Raw genomic sequence first — 22,354 nt, forward strand, 5'->3', positions numbered from 1 at the left:
TGACAGTCTTAAGCACAGCTTCCAGCCATGAGATGTTCAAAACCTGTGAGTTATGAGGCCTGTCTCTGCATCATGTGTAGTCTTTGTAGTGATGTCAATGTTCATCTGTACTCAAGCCCCCTCAAAATATGTCTTGTCCTACACAGGTACCTGAGTTTTATCTCTCTATCTACTGCTAAGTTAATGAACAGTTAAGGTCTGTTCTTCATTCTCTTACATTTAAGTAGTTAACATGGATTATATATGAGGGATAAGACCTTTCCTGTGTGTAAAGTTAGTATAAAGTTCAACTAATTTTAATAGTATTTTACTTCTCATTATAGGATCCAGTTTGTATAAATACTCAAAACACTGAATTTGGAATTATAACCTCTCTGCACTAGCTCTGCACTCTCCATTACAAACGTATGAGGTGGAATGAGAAAAAAACCCACAAAAAACCAAAAAAACCAACCAACCAACCAACCAACCAACCAACCAACCAAAAAAAAACCAGACAAAGAACCCTCAAACAACCAAAAACCTGAAGAGCTAAACCCTGTTTATAAGCAGCAAACTTTCATTGTGTTAATTTGTCATTACATAAACTCATCATCTGTTTTCCACAGCACATTATTTAAATTCCACCCTTGATAAGGATGCTGTCAACCCTTTTTGTCATCTCTTGGTTTTGGTATCTGTGGCCTGTTTTTTTACACAGGCACATGGATAAGCTAATTAAACAGATCACTGTCCATAATCAATGCACATCATGTACTACCAATAAGACATAAAAGGATTGACTCCCTTATGAAGGACAAGTTACTGAACGCAGAAGCTAAGTTGTGCAGACTCTGTGAGTTCTAGGCTGGAAAACATTGCCTACTAATTAAAACATGATTAGTTCAGAGGAAAGAAAAGCATTTGTGCATAATACTAGGGTTTGGAAAGCTGATTTGAATAAATTAAGTCTCTGCAGAGTGAATCACAATAAACTTTTTTTGTCTGAGGTTATGGGATGATCGTTTGTCTTAGCTAAACTTAGTTAACTCTAGTTTGTCTCTCAGTGCAAACACAAGGGAGTAGAAAAGATTTTCCTTCCATTCTTTCTGTCCAAGATCCAGTAAAAGTATGAATACTTGATGGACTGCCTCCAACCAGCAAAAATTATCAAGCATATTGACTCAGCATATTTGATCATTAGAGAAGAAGTAAGTTATTCCCTATAGACAGAACATTTTTCATAACATACATGATAGCAAACAACCTGACCATATCTGCATAGGGAAGATGCATGATATCGTAAGCATAATACTATAGCTATTACAGTATAGGCATGGGCATAAAAATAATGTATTGGATTCTGAAAAACATCCACACTTTGATGAGGGATAGAAGTGAGCAGTTACAGCTGTGTCCATACTGTTGAATAGAACAGCCCTGGGAAATAAACTTGTGCATTTGCACTGCTTAGTTCGTCCCTGGTCTGGTTTTGGTGCCTGACAATTAGCTTTCTCATAACCATGGCCTGGCAATTTGGGTCCCAGCACTTTTTGGGACTCACTACCTTGCAGAAGCATGGCTAAGACTGCATGAGAATTGGCTCATCATCTTACCCAGCAGCTTTATATATTTTAAGACCTCTATGTCCTCATGCCAAACCCAGTACACATGCACATTTTTACATATGAAAGACTGCTTCTGCTTGGCTACCGCACAGTTATGCCAGTATTAAAATGCTTTGAACTGCTAAGGATACAGAAAAGGTGCAAGTTGCACCTTAGGGTCACTGGGCACTACACCAGGCCCCCAGCAAACACAGCACCAAGCACTCATAGTCCAGAGAAAGCAAAATGCCTAAGGGACAGAAACCTTGACAAGTTCATTCAGCAGTGTGGGTGAAGGCCATTTTCATTGGACCTGGAACCTATGGGTGCAGGACTGGACTCTCCTACAGCAGTGCTGCTACTGGCTCAGTCCTCAGGATCTCTGGAGTTGGTCCCTGCCTCACATGAAATACACTTGGAAGTTTCAGTGGGGTCCAATACACACTGAAGGTCCACAAGTGGTTCTTGTATTGAGATGCTGGTCCTTTCCTGAATGGAAACAGATTTGGGATAACCTGGCTTAGACTAAGCCTGCATTTTAAAATGTTTCTTGGCATGAAAACATCTGTATTTTAGCTGGCACTTTCAAAAGCCCACAGTTGCACTGACATGAGCACTTCACCACCACTATGATTTATTAGTTGCTAAATCCCCTGTTAATGTGCTTGAAAAGTAAATGTCCAGACTTGAAAAAGTAGGCAGCACAGATTCATTTCTTTATTATGTGTACTGGGGCTGCAAACCTGACTTCAGAATTTTTCTGGTACACTAGTACACATAAAATTCAGTCACTACATGTTTCTCTTTTGCAAACACCTGTGTAGATACTGGGGAGGAATAGCAACTAATGTTCTCCTGTTCTACTGGTCCTCAGAGAAGAGCCCTGGTGTTTCACAGAACATCCAAGAACTCTCTCTGGCCTCATATGGTGAGTGGTTAGTTGGCTTTACTGGCTTATATACAAAAGATCCTCCTAGAAAAGCATGTGGAAATGTTTGGAGATGTTTGGATTTAATACCTTATAAATTTTACTTCAAAAGGCTTGTTATTCGTAGGATGTGGCTGAACATACAGGCCCTGATGAAAAAATTACAACTACGTCATACATCAGTATACATCCTTTGATATCATAATGTTCTTAATACTTTAATGTCTTTTTATGAATTCTTTAAAATAAACAATTACTACTTTTAAATGAGGAACTTCTGAAAATTGTTAATTCAGCCATTCAGTAGCTATCACAGCGACTGCATAAAATCATAGCAGAGGCTTTTCAAAATTAAATGATAGTTTAGATATATGTAACTTTGTTCTTGTCATGGAACAGAAGATTTATGAGATAGTATCAGGGTATAAAACTGCACCCATCCATACTTATTAAAGTTCATCCCTTCATTATTTCACTTCGGAAATTAATAAATTTTGACTATTTCAGTTAAACTGCCAATTAAAGCTCATATTGAAACTCAGTTGCTTTGCTTAAATTTGTATTTAAGCTGTCATTAAAGATGTTATGACATTATTTTATGTTGTGATTTATTTTTAATAATGTTTGCATTTACATCATGTCACCAGCAAAAATATTTTCTGTGTCTATGAGAAACTAGTTCTTTATTGCATGTCATCAGGTCCTGTTTTATAAACCAGCCATGATCAACTGACCTTAGGTTTTACTTGGGTAAAGAACAGTCCTAGAATCCTTAATTTCTGACTAACTGCTTTCAGATCGGAGACCAACAGCCTTTGCACCGATTTTCAGTGGGCTTTGGACCAAGCCATTCATGGAATATTAAGCTTTACATGGTCTGATGTGTTTCACTCTTCCGTGCAGCAGAGACTGTAACTACTTATTTGCTTTTTGTATCCCTGCTGCAGCAGTTTTACAGTTTCGTTGCCCAAGACACCTGCGATAGCAGGTTAATTTAACTGAAACATGATTTGCATTTCATTAATGCAATATTTTTCCAGACTGTTTCAGTAGCCTGCAGACCCATCCTTAGCCTTTGTAAGTCCTGTGAGCAAATGCCTGGAGCTGGACTGACTTGCACTCTGAAGGATCTGGCTATTCATGTCTTCAACCAAATTTGTAATGCTAATTAGGCATGGTCACTGTGACATTTTACTTGACATTATGATACCTTCATCAGCAGTTAAAAGTGTATATATAACTTAACTTTTACTATGTAAAAGTTAATAGTACATAAAAAATATTAGTCCCCTTTGACTGTTGGGGGCAAAGGCAGTGCTCTAAGATACACTTATGACAAGAAACACAAAAACCCAGGATATATTACTGCATCAGAGAAAGCTCCACTGAAGGAAAAAAGAAAAAAAAAAAGCCTTCTGTCTTACAGTGCAACTGTGGGGACTTAAGCTTTACAAACAGAGCTAAATGGCAGCTGTCAGCAAGCTGATGCTGCAGCTTAAAAAACTGGGAATCTCTTTCTTCCATGGTTGAAATCACAAAATTTAAGCTTAAAACCTAGTTCCCTAAAGGCTATGGGCACATCAATTGCTTCTTCCTTTTCATGCCACGAAAAAAAAAGAAGCTTTGAAATATTATTCTATTTTTTCACTATCTGCCTTACTGCTGAAACTGCAAGGCTTCAGAAGGGATGATGTGTGGGCAGCAGATGGAGCAGGGGCAGGAGCTGGGATGGTGTGGTGCCACTGCCCTGCATCCCCCTGAGAAGGATGGGAGGTCTGCTCCAGAACCTCCACCTCCAGACCACTGTGAGAAACCTGCTCTGCCTGCTGGGCAGACAGGGGCCAAGGGGCCACACACCTGCTGGTTCCCACAGAAGAAAACAAGGTTTTTCTTCCCCAAATCTGTTCTGCTGCTTGCAGAGAGGCAGAAGAGCACAAGGCAGGGATGTGTTCCTCTGCTCCCCAGCAAAGAGCAGCAGGAGCTGGGCCCAGGCACTGTGCTACTCCTGGGCTCTGTCCTGGTCCCAGTTAATCTCCAGAGCCTTTTTATGGATCTCTGGAAGAGCTAGATTTGGCTCCTAGGCCTTCTTCCAGTAAAAAATTTAAGTGTCTGTTCAAGCAGCAGTATCAATATGATTAAAAATACCAATTGCATGTCTCTTCTGCTATTTAGACAGGAGAAGAATCCTGTCTTTTTTCATTTATTTATTTATTTATTTATTTATTTATTTATTTATTTTTTTAAGGAAGAAAAGCACAGACATATTTTAGCTTGAAAGGAAGAGGATAACTTCACAAATTCCTCTTTTTCTTGTCTTGCACATCTCTCTCCACAGGGACACCTGTTTGACCAAGACCATATTGTGAAACAGTAGATCTCCACTCTAAAGACTATTTTTTTGCAGACAGCTTAAAAGCTTCTGAACAAGAAAAGCTAACAGACTAGCCAGAGCTGTTCTGGTTCTTGCAGCAAAAGTAGTCTGGCATATACCCAGACAAAACCTATAAGCAGATCCTAAAAAGGCACAGGCTGTTAATTTTAAAACCCACAAAACTATAAGAGTTAGATTAACTCAAGTAATTAAAGTTAGATTACTCTAACTTGACTTTGTCCTGAAAATTATTTTTCTTATGAGACCAGACAACAAAGACTTGAGGTTTCTTAGCATCCCCTATGCTATTACAAGTACTACAAACTAATCTGCATATTTACAGCTCTCTGCAAGGTTGAAGGGGAAATATAAAATAAAAACTTTCATCTGTTCTTGGAGAGTAAGACCTATGATTCATCTTCGTACCACTTACAGATTGTCAGAAATAGTATTACTTCAAAGACTTCAAAGGCGTTCTCTGCTCCTGGAGGAAAAAAATAAAACCCTAATATTTAAAGTCTGACGAAGAGTATTTCACAAAGATGGCAAGAGCCAAAATAGTTTTTCCTTCCCTAAACCTTGCCATTTGAGTTAAAAAGAGACAGATGGTTGGTAATGCAAATAGGTCAGGGGAAGCTGCATTAATTTGCCATGATAGGCTTTCTTCCATCATCAAAACAGTAATGCAGAGCTGTGGAGAACCACTTCTGCTCCGTGGTACACCTCACATGGGAGAAAGAGGGGGTCAGGTCCATCCATGCCTGTGACTCTTAATCTCAGGTGCTACAGTATTGCAATCAATGTCTGTAAAGCTCTAGCAAATGTTTGGTTAAAAGATGTATTAGCCACAAGGGACAGCTTTTTACTGTGTGGTATTATTTTCTAGAAGCTCAACACTGTTATGGAATGAGGTTGTCACAAGTACATGAACACTTGCCATCAGGAGCAAGAAACTCTTGGCTAGCTCTATCCTAGGCTTTCTCTCTCATGCCATTTCCCAGTAACACATTTTTGGTGGCTGTCCTCATCTAGGCTGTCACGTTTGTGAGCAGGATTTCTCATTTGACGTTTGTGCTGCAGCTACCCCATTACAAGTCTTCCCACACTTGTAAAGGATGCAAAATACATCGGCTGTTCCACAGAGGAATATCTTTTTTGGGGTTCTTCTGAAAGCCACCACAAGCCTGAATGGTTGGAAAATAGCATTTAGCAGGATTTAAATATTCCCTTGAGGAGATAAGGCATCCAACTAACTTGAAGCTCTTCAGCATACTGTCTAGGGAAATTTGGGTGCTTTACTCTTGAGAAGCACCTGATTAACACTGGTGCTTTTCCCATCCCATTTTAAAGCAGTTCCCAAACAGGCAGTCTTCTGATGCATGTTATTCAGGCAATGCAAAGGGAAGGGGTTTTTTTTCCCCCAGATTTTGGTTCATAAGGACAGGTAGTAACTCAGCTTTTGATATCAGCAAAGCTCAAATTGTGGCAGCACCTTGGGCTTGTCAAGATCTGGCTTCTTGCTCCTGGCACTCTTAGTGTCTGAGGTGAAAAACAGCAAGACACTTTTGTAAAGACATTCCAATAACACATTAGTGGGGCTGTTTTAACTTGGAGAAAATTATTTAAGTGGTTACCAGAGCACTCGGTGTGTGTCTGCTAATGGAAGAACTCTTACTGGTCTTTTAGAGTGATTACTAACAACTTTAGGTAAAGAACATACATATGATCAGGCTATAGTAATGTTTTTCAAATTTAAGTTCAAAAACTGCTGAAAAAAATACAAATGGAGGGTATCAAGTGTGCCAAAAACTGCCATCACAGGACAAAAGAACCTTTCCCACGGCAAGCACAGGAGGGGCCAGGGCTAAAAAGTGCAGCTCATCAGTGGTCAGTAACTATGGGAGCCAGATAAAACCAACTTCAGGGACAGCAAAGAACAGATTTCCAGTATGTGATATAGACCACATACTGCAAATGTAGATGCAAAGTGGAACTGCAAAAGTATGACGACTGCACAAGTAAACACAGCAGAGATGCACACAGCACTAACAAACACATTGATGCAAACCCAGAGGATGGTAAAATGCCTGTCTTCAACGTAACAATCCTCCTTTTGGAGATGTTGGGACACAGATGATCTGCCACTAGCAGTATCCACCCCTCAAAAACACCGATGCACTTGCTCTGTCTCCCTAAAGAAGGTTTGTGATGCTCACCTTGGGACCCAGAGGTGCATTGAAATGTGAGCACCATACCAGATACAGAAGCACACAGAAGACGGTTCAAACATCATGGCTGAGAATGAGCTGTATTACTTGGGTAATTTTCCTGTAAGCATTAGCATCACTGGGACAAATAATACAACTTTGATTAGACTGCTAGGACTTTAATTAGACCAACAATAAATTCTTGGTTTTGGATATGGAATGGGTTTCTAAGGTTCATGTTAATTGCATGTGGTGTTTGCTCTGATGCCTTGCTCTTGAGGACTTCTGTTAACACAGTGCAAGAGCTGACAGAGAATTTGGCAGCTAAGGCTGTAATTACAATGCACATTGTCAAACACTGCTCTGCACTGGGCTCCTGGGCATCTCATCCCTGCCAGGCTCTTTAGTATCAAGGGCTCTTGTAACAGCATTCCCATTCTTGCCCTGTTGCAGCAACTTCCACCTTCCCATCAGCAAGATGCAGTTCATCACTAGAAAATGTTAGGTTTTTGCTAGCTATGAGTACGCTTTCTAGTTTACCTGGATTTTTAGGCACGAACAAAATTCTGGTTGAACAAAGAAGAGATTAGTTTTGGAAGAATATGTAGAACGTAAGGAGAAGGGATATGGAGAAGACAGATTCATGTAATGTAGGTAAAAGAAGTTTGACCCCATTTTACAAAAGCTGTTCCTGTCCTTTCTGCTATGCATCTGGTGTAACCAGGCAGCATTTTATCCCATTAGATTTTATTCATCACTAACACCTGCAGCAAGAAATGTAATTTGGAGCACTGTTTTCACTCACCAGTCTAATTCCAGCATGGCTTGAAAATGCTTTCAACTCCCCCTGAGCATCTGCAGTCCCCATGCCCTCCCTCAGTAGTTGTGCCCTGTGTCTTGTTATTTTTACAGATGACTATGTGCCTACCAACAGGCTGTGCAACCCTGCATGGTGTTCTCAGCTTAGCAGAGTGAAACTAGGTTATTCAATCATGGAAAAAAATGGGAAAGGAAGTGGCAATTCAATTAAGAAACCACCCCTGCTCATCCTGAGCCAGTGGTGCAGAAGGATGTTCTGGATGGGGTGTGCAGGCACTGCTGCTGTGGGACTTTCCCATGCCAGGCAGGGTTCTGGGCACTGCTCCTCTGCGACAATGATCAGCCACCAACTAATCTTCTTCACCTCTATGGACCAGAGAAATGCCCACGGGTTGTGCTGCACGCAGTTAGGCACAGAGCAGTCACTGGAATGAAACTGTGAATAGCAATAGTCAGTGGGAGAAATTAATGCTGACCCATGCCCTTTTCCTCAGAAAACCAGCACCAGCTCATCATGGCATCCTCTTCTGCTGGGCCTTGTTCTGGGTATGTTCCAGAGGATTAATTTTACCTATAGGTGCATTTTGCTCTATATTGATTTTTTGTATGAAAGAAACTTGAGAATTAAGCTCGCCAAGACTCATCTCTTTATTAAATGAGGCCAGGGTAGATTAAGTTAGTAGTTGATCTTTCTGAGGCTAGGCATTTAAATCATGACTCTAAGGTGAATTCTTGTGCATAGTTGCTTGGCTTAAAACCAAGAACAGCATTCAAACATCTTTACTTGAGCTTTCTTCAGTTTAATACATTGAATTTAATAAGAAAGATGGGAAAATAGAGAGTTATTATAATTGGCTTTCAGGGTAGGGGGTAAGGAGAGGAAAAATAATTTAAAAATCAAACATCTCTAAAAACAAACATACTTTGAATGTGGAAGGATAGAGAGTTAATAGAGGGGATCAGCCACTGGGACATGCCATCCTGAGTAGCTGTGAAATGTCACTTGCTGCCCATGCGAGGTCAGCAAGTCTGCTATACTAGCAGGGTAGGAGGTTCTCACCCTGCACAGGCATCCTTGTCTTGCTGGGTACCTCTCAATAATTGCACTTTCCTCAGCAGAAGGCAGTTTGTTTGCATAAGGAATAGTTCAAGGATAAGTGCCACTCAATGCCAGCAGCTGCTGCAGGAGGAAAACATAAATAAACCAGGAGGTGTGGTGTTTGTTGGCTCCCTGGCTGAGGATTTACAATCTTTTGATAGAAGAACCTGACTTTTGAAAATGTAGGAAATCCTAATGACTTAAAAAACTTAATGGCTGTAAATCTTTAAATCACTGATTCCCATTTTTTCTCCTCATCATGAGTTGTCTTTAAAAACCCAAACTAAGCAAACCCCAAAAGACAAGTGCATTATTTGGAAGTTTTGTGGCAGCACCTGCAAGTTGTGAAACACTATGAGGATGCAAAACACAAAATGGTCCTTTAATCAGAACGCACCTACCTCCCACCCCCAAAAGGCAGAAGTATTTGAGTTTCCTTTGAAGCATATAGCAACTACCCACAGAAGTGTGTGACTGCGCAGAGCCTGTTACCAAGGCACACAGGGAGAGGAGGAGGAGGAGGAAGAGGAGGAGGAAGGTGCCCTGGCTGGCTGTCAAATATAGAAACCAAATGATCTGATTTGAAATCCCTGCCTCTTCTTGTGCTCCCTTGGCAAGCAAGCCCCTCTCTGTAAAGCAGGGATAACCCCCTCCACAGTCAGCTCTGCAGCAGGGACAGACTTCTCACTCAGCTGTGAAACTGCTCTCTGCCCATCTTAAGCCTTGCAGTAAGATAAATATTTCATAAAGAGTCATGAGTCTTGGAGAACAAACCAAGATTTTGCCAGAAGCAGAATCTAGGGCTAAAATCTCCCATTCCTTCCTGTGCCAGACACATCTTCCTCGATAAAGATGATTCAAACCCGTTTATTCTGTGGGTTAGTGGTAAATAATTTTAGCATTTGAACCATTACACTACTTGCAGTGCACTGGTCTGCCCTTCCTGGCTATTGTTGCTATTCCACCCATACGTAGCTCATCAAGACCTCATGTCTGCTAGCATTTGGATACTGTGATTTTCTCATTAGTTTTAAGTGGATGAGCAACTTACTAATTGATTGTATTCCAAAAGACCCTGGATACAGGGTCATGAGACAAGACCTTACTGTAGTAGGTACTCCACAGAGCAGAAAGTGGCATACAGCAAGTAGTGGTGAGGCTTGGCTGAATGTATCAAAAAATCACCACTCATGCCTGTTTCATCCTTTGATTTATAATGTGCAAGATTATCAGGTGAGCATTTACAGCTTCTACTTTGACTCAATCATCTGCTCTCATCTAAATGCTTCAGAGAAAGTACATAAAAGCATCACGTCTCTACTATGCACTGTCTCTACAATTCATGTAGATGACTGCTACAAGATTTTCTGTCACTCTGCATCTAGTTTGGACACTTAGATCACCAATAAAGTCTGTGCACAGAGTTTTAAAATCACTATAACATATGGATGGCATTTATTAATCCCCCTTTGTTCAGAGTTTGGACTTGGTAGAACAGTGGTAACTGATACTTCACAGGCTTTAAACAATATGTCCATCTCTATGCACCTAGTATGTGATAGTGGGCACAGACTAAAGATGTAAATATGTGGCCATGTACATGCAGAAAGACAGTGGGACCACCTGACTGTAATGAAGATCCATATTGCTGCCTGGCACCATTACTAGACAGAAGATGGCACAAATCATAGGACTCAAGAGGTACTGGCAGATGAAAAGCTGGACATGAGCCAGAAGTGTATGGTTGCAGCCCAGAAAGCCAGCTGTAGCATAGCCTCCATCAAAAGGCATGTGGCCAGTAGGTCAAGGAAACTGGTTCTCCTCCTCCACTCTTCTCTCGTGAGACCCCACCTGGAGTACTGTGTCCAGCAGGACATGGGAGTTGCTGGTGTGAGTCGAGAGGACTGTCATGAAGAGGGCTTCAGTACTGACAGGCTAAAAGGGGTTGTTCAGCCTGGAGAAGAGAAGGCTCCAAGGAGACTTTACAGTGGCTTTCCAGGACCTGAAGGGAAGGTGGGGAGAAACTTTTTACAAAAGCATGTAGAGACAGAAGAAAGAGTAATGGTTTTAAACTGAAAGAGTATAGATTTATATTAGAATGTAGATTTATATTAGATATAAGGAAGAAATTTTTACAGTGAGACACTGGCACAAATTGCCCAGAGGGGTGGTAGATGCCCTATCTCTGGAAATATTTGAGAACAGGTTGGATGGGGCTCTGAGCAACCTGGTCCAGTTGAAGATGTCCCAGCCCACTACAGGGGGGTTGGGGATGACCTTAAAGATGCCTTTCAAACTTCTATGATTGTAGCTCTGATTCTTCTTTCTTTCAGCTCTGCCTGTGGCAGGTGGTGTTGGTCCCAGCACCAGCACCCAGGAGAAGCTCATCAGCTGCCTTCTGTAGATCCCATTCCTGCTGCAACTGAATAAAAGCACCATGTGGATAAGCCAACTGCTGGTGGCAATGGACCATGCCAATTGCCTGGGGTGCTCTGCTGACAAGACAGCCTTTTGCCTTGCAGCCATCCCTCCTGTCCTGTTGTGCTGCTGGTGCCCAATGCTCAGCCCAGGGAAAGCTCTGTGGCAGAAGCCACACGGCTGGTGAGGATGGAGAGTTGCACAAACTGCACCCAGTTGGAAAAAAAATTTGGAAATCCATACTACATTAAATTCATATGGACAAAACTAACTCAGCATACTGCTCTTACTAGCAAAAAGTTTAGTGGTGGGGAAGTATAATATATTTTTCACCCTTGCAGGAACAACCAGTGACGAGCAGCTGGATAAACTGTTTTGACAAAATTAAATAATGAATTCGCTTCTTGTAAATAAAGTTCTTCATCCTACTTATTTATGCAAAAACTTACTTGTACTGCTACCTAACGTTTCCTACGGGGAAAAGGGAGAATGCTGGGGCAGGTTAATAGAGTTAGCTTCATTTATGAGAAAGCAATGCAAGTAATAGGAACCATTTAACAGGCTGGATTTTATTGATGGGAAGAATGCTTTGCAGCATGGAAACGAGAGGAAAGGTCTTTACAAGTTTGGTTTTCTTTTCAACACTGGCTCTACCTTCTCTGCTGCAATCCCTTTGAATTTCCACTGCCTCTCTATATCTCCTTTTATACCTCCTCCTTAGAGTTATGTAGGGTTTGTGCAACTCTGACACATGAAAACTACTAGATCCATTGCAAAGCACCAATTACCCACATAGGCTGGGCACTTAAATTATTTTTTTAAAGAGCTCTGTACTTTAAGATCTGCTAGGGCTGCACATTTTTGTAAGAAAAAGGCTCTCAAACACTCTGAAAAAAAATGAATCAAGACACTCTTGTCTGTATTTGAGCTTCCTACAGACACATAAGACATCCTCCTCAGCTCCTCCTGCCCTGGTTCATGGGATGATGTGATGGATGTTCTCTCTAGGTCAGCTTTTTATCCCTGGTGTCAGCAGATTGCTGATGAGGACTGCAGCTGATGAACACGCCTCTAAGCTCCTGACAGTGAAATCTATGAGTGGCTTGATGCAGTTGGGCAGTCAGACCAAGCTCTCTGTGGGTAGGCTGGGTGCACCTGGGGCAAACAGAATCATAGGCTCACAGAATGGCTTGGGTTAGAAGGGGCCCTCAGATGTCATCTAGTCCAACACCCCTGCATCTTTATTTCCATCACTGCAAACCTCAAAAGCATCAGATGCACTAATGGATCTGCCTGCATATGACTGCCTTCTGTTCACTTTGTGAAGGCTTATAAACCCTTCAAACACAGCAGCCTTAACTGCACCTCGTTCATCGGAGCTGCCATCCTTTGCCAGTTCAATGTTGCAGACTAACATCACAGTTCAGACTAGTACTACCAGTTCTACAGACCAGAAGAAAAAATGACATTTATGAATTTAACAAACAAGAGAGAAGTCATGAATGCAACGATCTGGGAGACAGCCTTGAGTTATGCAAAACACACTGAGTTAGGTATTCACAAAACTGCTTCAGCGTAATTGTTGGCACGTGGACTGTTTGCAAACAGCTACCACAAACTACTTACTGTTAATCATTTGTTCCGTGACATAGTTAGTCATATGCACTATTTCTGCTTCTTGAGTGGGTGACTGCATCCTCCTAAAGGGAGGGTGAGAACCAGTAAAAATGAAGCGCGCCCTGGGAGTTTAACGTGGATAAGTGCTTGTGACAAAATATGGAAGCATCATGTCTCAATAATCTCAGCAAGACGGTTGTGCCTATCCATCTCCACGCAAATAATCCATGATGACTCTGCAGAGTCTGGTGAACCAAGCCTGGGCATGAGGAATTTACATCAACTATTTTTGCTGCTATGATTGTTTTTAACTCTGAACAAGGGGAAGACTTGCAGAGGAGTATCTAATTCCCCCATACAAACTGAAAGGAAGAGATGACAGACCACAAGTCCTGTGAGTTTGGCAAGAACTATAGGACAATTAAAGCTCCTGTCTCTCTCTGTAGGAAATGGTACTGCTTCAAAAACTCATAATTAAAAATTATGAAAATGTATATTCCCTGATGAAATAGGAATGTATTCTTTTTCTTTATGTGCTTCAGTTTTCTCAGCTCACATGATGCTAGCACTTGAATGAAAGTTCTGGTCAGTTTTGCAAAAGGTAAATCATGCTTCGACACATTTCAGTGACATGGGATGGAATTAAGTAAGGCAAAAAACCATAAGCTCAAAACATTTGCATTGACACAGATGCTGCACTGCTCTGTCTGAGGACAGGAACCAAAGTATTCTACAAAATTCCCTGCTTAAAACTCTTTACCAGGTACCACACAGAACACCAGGATGTATTATCAATAAATTTGAGTGAAACAGCCAGCCATCTGTGTGAATAAAAAGGAGAGGGAAACATTCACAGACAGCAGCATCTTCTGTAAATGGTTTGCTTTGCTTTTCTGAAAGGTAAGCAACATTTGTTTGCAGACCACCCCTAAAACGACTGAAGATTTCCCACATGCTTGAGCATACTGCCTGGCACACATGCAGACTGTTCTGAAGGCTGCTGGAGCAACACCCTCCACGTGGAGGGCAAAGGCAAAGATTATTACCCCTCCAGAGGGGCAGTGTCTGTCTCCTGGCCCACCTTGCGTGACGGCCCCTGGTCAAATGAAGTCCTCTGCAAGAAAAGAAGATTTTGTGAAGAGCTGGGAACCTGCTCTGTGGGTTGGCTACTTCTTGTCACTATTACTCTTTAAAGGGGTGGCACCAGACAAGAGCCCCAACAGAGTCCACCTCATCCTCACAATGGTTGTTAAGACTCAGCACATCATTTACAAGCAGGTAGCAGCTTGCTGCTGGATTTTACAATCCTGGACAACTTTTAACCTTTCAGAGAAATCTTCTAGCAAAGCAAGGAAATTCAGCTGGACTTCTCCATGCCTGGACTGGTAGACCAGTAGCTATTATAGTACTCAGCCCACATGTATTTTCCCATAAATTTTTAAGTCCTTGAAAAGACTGTACTTCCCATTTGAGTCCCCTTTTGAATGGCCAGACTGCATATTCATTTCTCAAATTCTCACTGACAATAAGCCATTTTGCTGCTTATTATTCTCTAATAAGATTGTAATAATATTGCATGACTCCCACAAGACATGGATTTGCTCTCATAGAGCTGGCATAATATGGATCCACCAAGGATAATTTCTTTGGACTAGCCTTGATCTTAGCCAGTGAATAGCTTTCTATAGATTTTTAAGTGATGGTAAATATCTGGTGAATGTAAGGCAAGAAGTCAGGTAAAATTAAAAGTTAACTTTGATAGAAGTGTTAAGCTTGCTTATGACTATAGTTTTAATATCACAGCAACAAGATACAGAGCCTGTTGGGAGTTGTTCTTCATCCTAAGCAAAACCACACTGTAACTGAATTAGCAGGAAGTCTGAATATAAATATATTTTTTTCTGATGATGGCCAATAGCATCAGAGACAACACAAAGATACTCACATGAATGAAATACTTGCTTCACTTCTTTGCTCCAACATTTGCTTTTCACAAATATTACAACTCAACTTACACTAAGACAAATACTCACAGAAAACACACACTTGCACTGTTAACAAGTTCCAGCTTTCATGTACAACTCCAATTCCTCTATTAATCCGATTGGAAGTGGAAAGAAATTAGTCCCAAGCAACCAAAACCACATCTCACGCTGTCCCTATTCAAAACCAGTCAAGTCAAAGGCACTTTTTTAAAGGCTCTGGGATGCAGTTTCTCCTAATGCTTATACTGTTCGTGCTTGTTCCAGAAACTTCAGGTGGCTTTTGGGCAGAAAAAAAAAAATGTCTGTGATTGTCAAATGTATTATTCACTGTGAATTTTTACTTTTTCTTCTTAACTTCTGGGGAGGAATACAAGAGCAGTATGATGTGAACAACAAGCTCCCATTCTCTGCCAAGAAAACCATCTTTCTTATGCTAATCATATGGCATCCTGCATCCCACCACAGGTCTCAATTTGAGATTTATTCTCTTGGTGTAAACCTGTAAGGGCTGTGAATGCCCAGGGAGGACACTGCAGCACAGCTCTCACATAACTATATGGTACATATTTTTATGCACTGCCAAATTGGTAGGAAGATAAGAAATACAGTTTCACTGGAATCTAGGAGGCTGAGTCTATTTATAAACAAGTGTATTATTTTTGGTGCTCTTCAGAGAATGTGATGAACAGTGAGTGATGAGCAATTTATGTTGCTGATCATTTGTATCACAATAGAACCCTGTGGTCTTTTTTTGGAGTCAAGACTGTTAATTTAGGATCCGTATTATCCTACAGTGGAAGTCAGGGCCTCAGAACAAGGTCTAGTGGGCAAAATTAAGAAACGATGGAAAGAGTGTGCTACATTGATATTGGAACAGTAGGTAAAAATGGTGGAGCTGAAAAAAAACTGCGTGTTCGTGAGGACTCTGGGCATCGATATTCAAAATAGACCAATCACTCCTCTCTCTCTCAACAGAAATTCTGAGTGTAAAGGAATCCTTTCTCACAAGTATTCTGCACGGAGGCATCTTCTATTTATACAATGAAAGAGAAAATTAAACAAAATATGGCATAATGATGTGCAATAAATGCCACTAGAAAGATTACATGCTCTAAAGAGATCTTAGGGCTACAACTGAATGAAAAAGACAGGTTTTAATTAACAAGTGTTTAAGTACCCAGTATGATATAAATAATTCATGTATAAAAAAGATGATCCCAGGAGTGGCTGAATAATCCTTATTTGGTTTCCCTCTATTGACTCCTGACCCAAGATTCCAAACCAGAGGACACAAGAGTACTGTTAACTGTACCAGCCTACTTCTACACTGATTGTTTGTGAAAGGAACTTCTACAGAGATGATTAATAGGAGTTTTCTTTCCCCTCGCAATCTCTGAGGAGCAGACACTGATAGCATGTGTTATCATTCCCCACCCCCAATCCCCATTTATCTCTGGAGTAGGCAATTTCATAGATACCAGTGGGAACGTGGCATCAGCTGCCCTCTGTGTGGTGGCAAGGCAGCTGCTGACAGCAGCAGATCATTTTGCCTGCCACACCAGGCTGTACAATTGGTTTGCAGAACTGGCAACAAAGGGGATGTGGGGGTGGGGAGGGCTTGTACAGCACCACACCATCTCTCCTTCTGCAGTGCTGGAGCAAGGAAAAGTCACTAAATGCTACTGGTGCAGGCTGTGTGCTTGCTGGATAACTGGGGAAAGAGATGGAAGAAGAGCAGAGCCTTCCTTCAGAGCATGGCTTGATTTTCTACTCTGGAAATAAGCTCCTGGAAACCCCTGTTGTAAAGGCAACACAATGCAATGACATCTGAAGTTTTCATGTCTCAAAGCTTCAACCAAAAACAATCAGTGCAGTTAGCTTTCACTATATCTATCTGTACCTCCAGGCCGTTATTTGTTATATATTTGTCCCCCCACAGTTCTACAGTTTATCATCTATCATATGCAATTTAAACAGAGAGAACCCACACACACAACTAATTCATCTTGTTGTCCTTCTAGAATGTAGGAGTAAAATCAACTGCATGGTATTAGCATACTAAAAAAAAATGTAAATCACAGCTAAAAATGTTCCACTACACTCTCAAAAGAGGGCAACTATCAGATCCAAGTAAAGGTTAGATCTATTTTTCCCATGTTCTGATGCTTATGTTCAGTACAGTAAATATCTCAAAACAAATCTGCTCCTACAGAGAGCAATTTAACTGATGTATATGAGTGAGCCTTACATGCTGAGAAAGTGACAAATAACCATGCCTTCATGTAAAATAGCACTTGAAAATTACTAAACTGTGAACACATAATACTGACTTTTCATCCAATTTGTAAAGAAAAGTTCTTTTTAAGTCGGTTTGAGTGAGTACACTATTAAGATGAGTGTAATGTAACTGCTTTATCAGTAGCGTCACTGAAAGAGCCTCGTGCATAATACTACTGCTCTTTCTCATTATTAATCACTATGCCTAGTAGTTCTTCCCTTACAACAAAGGAAAAATTTCATTTTTAAAATCTCAACTTTATGCTTGAAGATCTATCTTGTCTTTTAACTGTCTTAAGTTAGAAAGCCTTGTAAAATGTCTTATGAACAGCATGGGCAATCACTTCCTTCACAGTCTTAAAAAGCTGGAAGTAGAATAGTATGCCCTTAGGGAAATACTAAGAGTTTAAAATATGCCTGTGCAGCTTATTCATAGATTTTCAGAAGGCATTTCAAATGCTTTCCACATTGTAAAATGTGCTTTGGAAACTACCCTCACAGATGAAATCTGGTGAAGAAAAAAGTAGAAACATCGTAGCAAAGAAAGAGAAAAAAAAATGGTGCCTGCTTCTGAATTCCCTAACATTTGGTTTCTCCGAGATAGCAGTAACAATGGAACAATCACAGTCATTTCCCTGTTTACTGTGCTTTACTGGCAGCTGAGGGTGCACCTGTATTCATGTTCACTCTTCCCCTCTCCTTCTCCACCTCCCCATCTGCTGCCTGCAGCCACGCAGATTCAGGCGACTGAAACATTTCAGATAAAAGTTAATTATCCAGCATGCTGCACAGCAGATCTTCTCAAACCCATGCCAAGTGGAAATCTTCCAGTTAGCTCTGGAGGGTTCTCCCAGCTACCCACACCTGCCAGGATGCAGCCCATTGCAAGGGAGACTCAGTGCAGCAGCGCACATCCAGGAGGCTCAGAATCACCTCACAGATTGCTGATAAGGCCCTGACACACCTGGCAGAGATAGGGATGGCTGCTTAGCACAGCACTGGATCTCACATGCTCTCTGCTTATACCAACAGGGGTGTACGAAGCTTGTGAATGACCATGTTGTATTACGCTGCTTGGAAAGGATAGAGTGAGCTGAGGGTCGAGTGGTGAACATCAAGCCTGAACACTGATACGTTTTGAAATGTCCACAGCCAAAACCAAGTCCCATGGCCAGCCTCACATGAAGATTTCATTGGGATCCCCTGCAAAGGCAGCAGGTAAACAACTACAGTGGTTTCTTGTGGTCTGTGGGATGCTGTGCTGCCAAGTCCCTTCTCAGCTCTTCATGCAGTTGTCCATAATTATCAAGAGTAATGTTGGTAGCTTGAAGTGACAGCTGTGAAGCACTTGGGGCCAGATTGTGAACTTCTTAGTCATGCTGACAAGGAGTCCCTTACACAAATGGCTTTGCTCAAGTGTGACTGTGTTAATAAATGAGTCATCTATCACCGCTGCCTACTCAAGCTTAAATCTCTCTCCTAGTTCAGCTGTTACTTCCACCATAAGTATATCCACTCCCCATGGTGGTGAGAACCAATTTGGGTGATTGATGGGGTGTTTGGGAATATGGGGAGACCTTCTGGGCCAGACCAGAAATAAGGAATAGTTGCTGATGTCCAAAGCTGCAATCCCAAAGCTGCTGTGCCTGAAGCTGCTCCTATCTTCTAGGAAACCTCTTTTGGGTATTATTGGTATATACCGATGCTTCATGTATCCAAGTGACCTTGTTTTGTCTCCTGGTGCTCTGAAATGCTGACCAGAAGATCATAGAATCACAGAATAGCTTATGTTGGAAGCGACATTAGAGATCATCACCTTCTTCAACCTCACTGCCATGGACAGAGATGCCTCTCATCCAGACAAGGTTGCTCAAGGCCTCATTCCACTTGTCTTGAACACTTCCAGGGACAAGTTGAACACAAATTGTCTGGTCATTATGTTCCAGAGTCTCACCACTATCATACAAAAGAACTTCTTCCTAAAATCCAGTCTAAACCTATTCTTCAGTATAAAAACATTGTCCTCTTGTCTTCTTGATGGATACTCTGTTTATGAAGTCCCTCTCCAGCCTATAGGTTCCCTTCAAGTACTGAAAGACAGCTATAAGGTCACCTTGGAGTCTTCTCTTCTTCAGGCTGAACAATCCCAGCTCCTTCAGCCTCTCCTCATAGCAGAGGTGCTCCAGCCTCTGAATCATTTCTGTGGCTCTCCTCTGGATTTGTTCTAACAGATCTATGTCCTTCTTATGGTGGGGTGCATTGAGGTGGGGTGCAGAGTAAAGGGGAAGAATCACCCCTCTTGATTTGCTGGCCCTGCTCCTCTTGATGCATCCTAATACAGCTGGCTTTCTGAGCTGCATGAGCACACTGCCAGCTCATGTTGAACTTCTTGTCAATCAACACACCCATGTCCTTCTCTTCTGGGCTACTCTCAACCCACTCAGTACCCGGTTTTTAATTGTGCCTAGGGCTGGTTTGACTCGGATGCAGGACCTTGCACTTGGACTTGAACCTCATGTAGATGACATTGGGCCATTTCTTAAGCCTCTTAAGTCCCCCCTGGATGGCATCCCTTCCCTCAAGTGAATCCATTGCACCACACAGCTTTGTGTCATCATCATAATTAATGAAGGTACATTCTGTGCCGTTGTCCATGTTGCTGACAAAGATGTTAAACTGTACTGGACCCAGAATAGACCTCTGTCTCCACTTGTCACTGGTCTCCAGGTGGACATTGAGCCATTGATCACAATTCCTTGAGTGCAACCTTCTAGCCACTCCTTATCCATCGAGTGGTCCACCCATCAAATCCATGTCTCTCCATCTTGGAGCCAAAGATGTCACATGGGACAAGTGTACAATGCCTTGGTGAAGTCCAGATAGATGATGTCAGTTGCTCTTCCCATATCTACCAGAGCTGTAACTCTGTCACAGAAGGCCACCATATTCATTAGGCATGGTATGCCTTGGTGATGCAATGTTGGCTGTCACTGATTACCTCGTTGTTTTTCATTTGCCTTCGCAGAGATGCCTAAAGAATCTGATCCATGATTTTATCTGGCACAGGGCAAGACTGACTGGCATGTAGTTGCCTTGGTTTTCCTTGCTCCGTTTTTTTTAAATGGGGGTTATGTTTCTTCTTTTCCAATCTGTGGGAACTTCAGACTGCCACAACTTCTCAGTTCAGGAGTCATGGAACAATCTCATCAGGTCCTGTGCACTTTCAGGTTTTCTAGGTGTTCCTGGACCTGATCTTACTCTGAGTGGTTCTTCACCCTTCAAGACCCAGCCATTGCTCTCTCTCCTCACTCTCTTTTTTTTTGTTTTGTTTTGGTTTTTTGTTTTGTTTTTCCACTCTGACATATCTGTAGATACCTTTTTTGTTAACTTTAACATCCTTGGCCAGATATGACTCCATCAGGGTTTTAGCTTTTCTAACCTGGTTTCTGGTTTCATGAACAATTTCCCTGTAATCCTCCCAGCTTCCCTGTCCTTGTTTCCACCCTTTGTGGATTTCCCTTTTGTGTTTGATTTTGGCCAGGAGTTCTTTGTTCATAAAAGTCTCCTGGCCTGTTTGCCCAATTTCTTCTTTTTAAGGATGCTTACCTGGACTCCCAAACCTTCCAGGGTCTTGTCCCATGGCACCCTACCAAGGAGGTTCCTGAAGAGGCCAAAATCATTCCTTCTGAAGTCAAGGGTTTCAAGCTTGCTGAGCACCCCCTTTTTTTTTTCTGCCCTGATCTTAAACACCACTATCTTATGGTCATTGCAGCCAAGACTGCCCATGAGATTAACATTCCCTACTAGCCCTTCTCTGTTGACAAGTATGAGGTCTAGCATGGCACCTCTCCTTGTTGCTTCCTGTATGGCTTAGAGGAGGAAGTTATCATTGATGCATTCCAGGAATCTCCTGGATTGATTGTGCCTTGCTCTGTTACCTCTCCAACTAATGGCAGGGTGGTTAAAGTTCCACATGACAACCAGGGCTTGTGAACAAGCAGCAACTCCCATCCATCTATGAAGAGCCTCATCCACTTGGTCCTCCTAGGCATGTGCTCTGTAGGAAACCCCCACTATAACGTACCCTTCCCTTCCCTGAGCTCTCACCCACAGGCACTTGGTCTTTCCTTCATCACTCATCAGATAAAGCTCCATCCATTCAAGTTTTCATTCACAAAGAAGGCAACACCCCCTCCTTTGCCTGTCTTTGCTGAACAGCTTAAACCTTTCTAGTCCAACACCCCAGTCATGGGAGTAATTTCACAATGTCTCCATGATGCCAGTCAGGTCACAGTGCTGCAGGCACACGAGCATCTCCTCCTGTTTACTGCCCATGCTGTGGGCATTTCCAAAAAGCTATTTGAGCTGTGCCTCCAGTGAAGTGCCTGGAGCCCCTGATGAAGTACTGTTGCATGATACAAACATCTTTTGGTGGACATGGGTTCTAGTTTCCTACCTGTCCCTTGTCAGGTTTTCCTGTTTTCTAAACCATTAATAACCCTGACCTCTTTGTTTCCCATTGCTTCTCTGTCAACCATCACAGCTGAGATGGCAAAGCAAAGGGCTTTGCTAGCACATCATCCTACAAACCCTGGCATACCAGCCCCAGACTTCTTCCAAACAGGCCTAGTTTTATCCCCTCCACCTATGAGCACTAACTCCTGCCCCAGGATCCTTTTCCCTCTCTGGGACAGGTGCATCCCATTTGATACCAGCAGGCCTGGTGACTTATAGAGTGACCCATGATCAAAAAACCCAGAGCCACAAATTGATCAGTTGGCTCTTCCTGTTGATCTCCTCATTTTTTTGCTGCTCTTGGAGGGATGGAGGGGAATGCAATTTGGCTCCTGATCCCTTAACCAATTGCTCCAAGGCCCTGAAATCTCTATTGGTTTTGAGCTTCTTGTTGTCACCTCATCGCTGCCCACCTGAAACATCAATAGTGCTAAGATATCTGACCCCTGGTGTCAGAGCATCAGAGGTGTCAGAGGTGGGATTGTGTCCTAGGATGCCCAGTGCATCTCTTTTCCTATGATTCTCATCACTA

General features: G+C 42.0%; 1 protein-coding gene across 1 annotated transcript in view; it reads right to left on the reverse strand.

Annotated features, from left to right (window-relative positions):
* Positions 1–22,354, reverse strand: part of GRIN3A (glutamate ionotropic receptor NMDA type subunit 3A) — a 71,132-nt gene that overhangs the window by 39,683 nt on the left and 9,095 nt on the right. The gene's annotated exons all lie outside the window — the stretch shown is intronic.

The sequence above is a fragment of the Heliangelus exortis genome, chromosome Z, assembly GCF_036169615.1.
Source record: "Heliangelus exortis chromosome Z, bHelExo1.hap1, whole genome shotgun sequence".
Taxonomy (NCBI): domain Eukaryota; kingdom Metazoa; phylum Chordata; class Aves; order Apodiformes; family Trochilidae; genus Heliangelus; species Heliangelus exortis.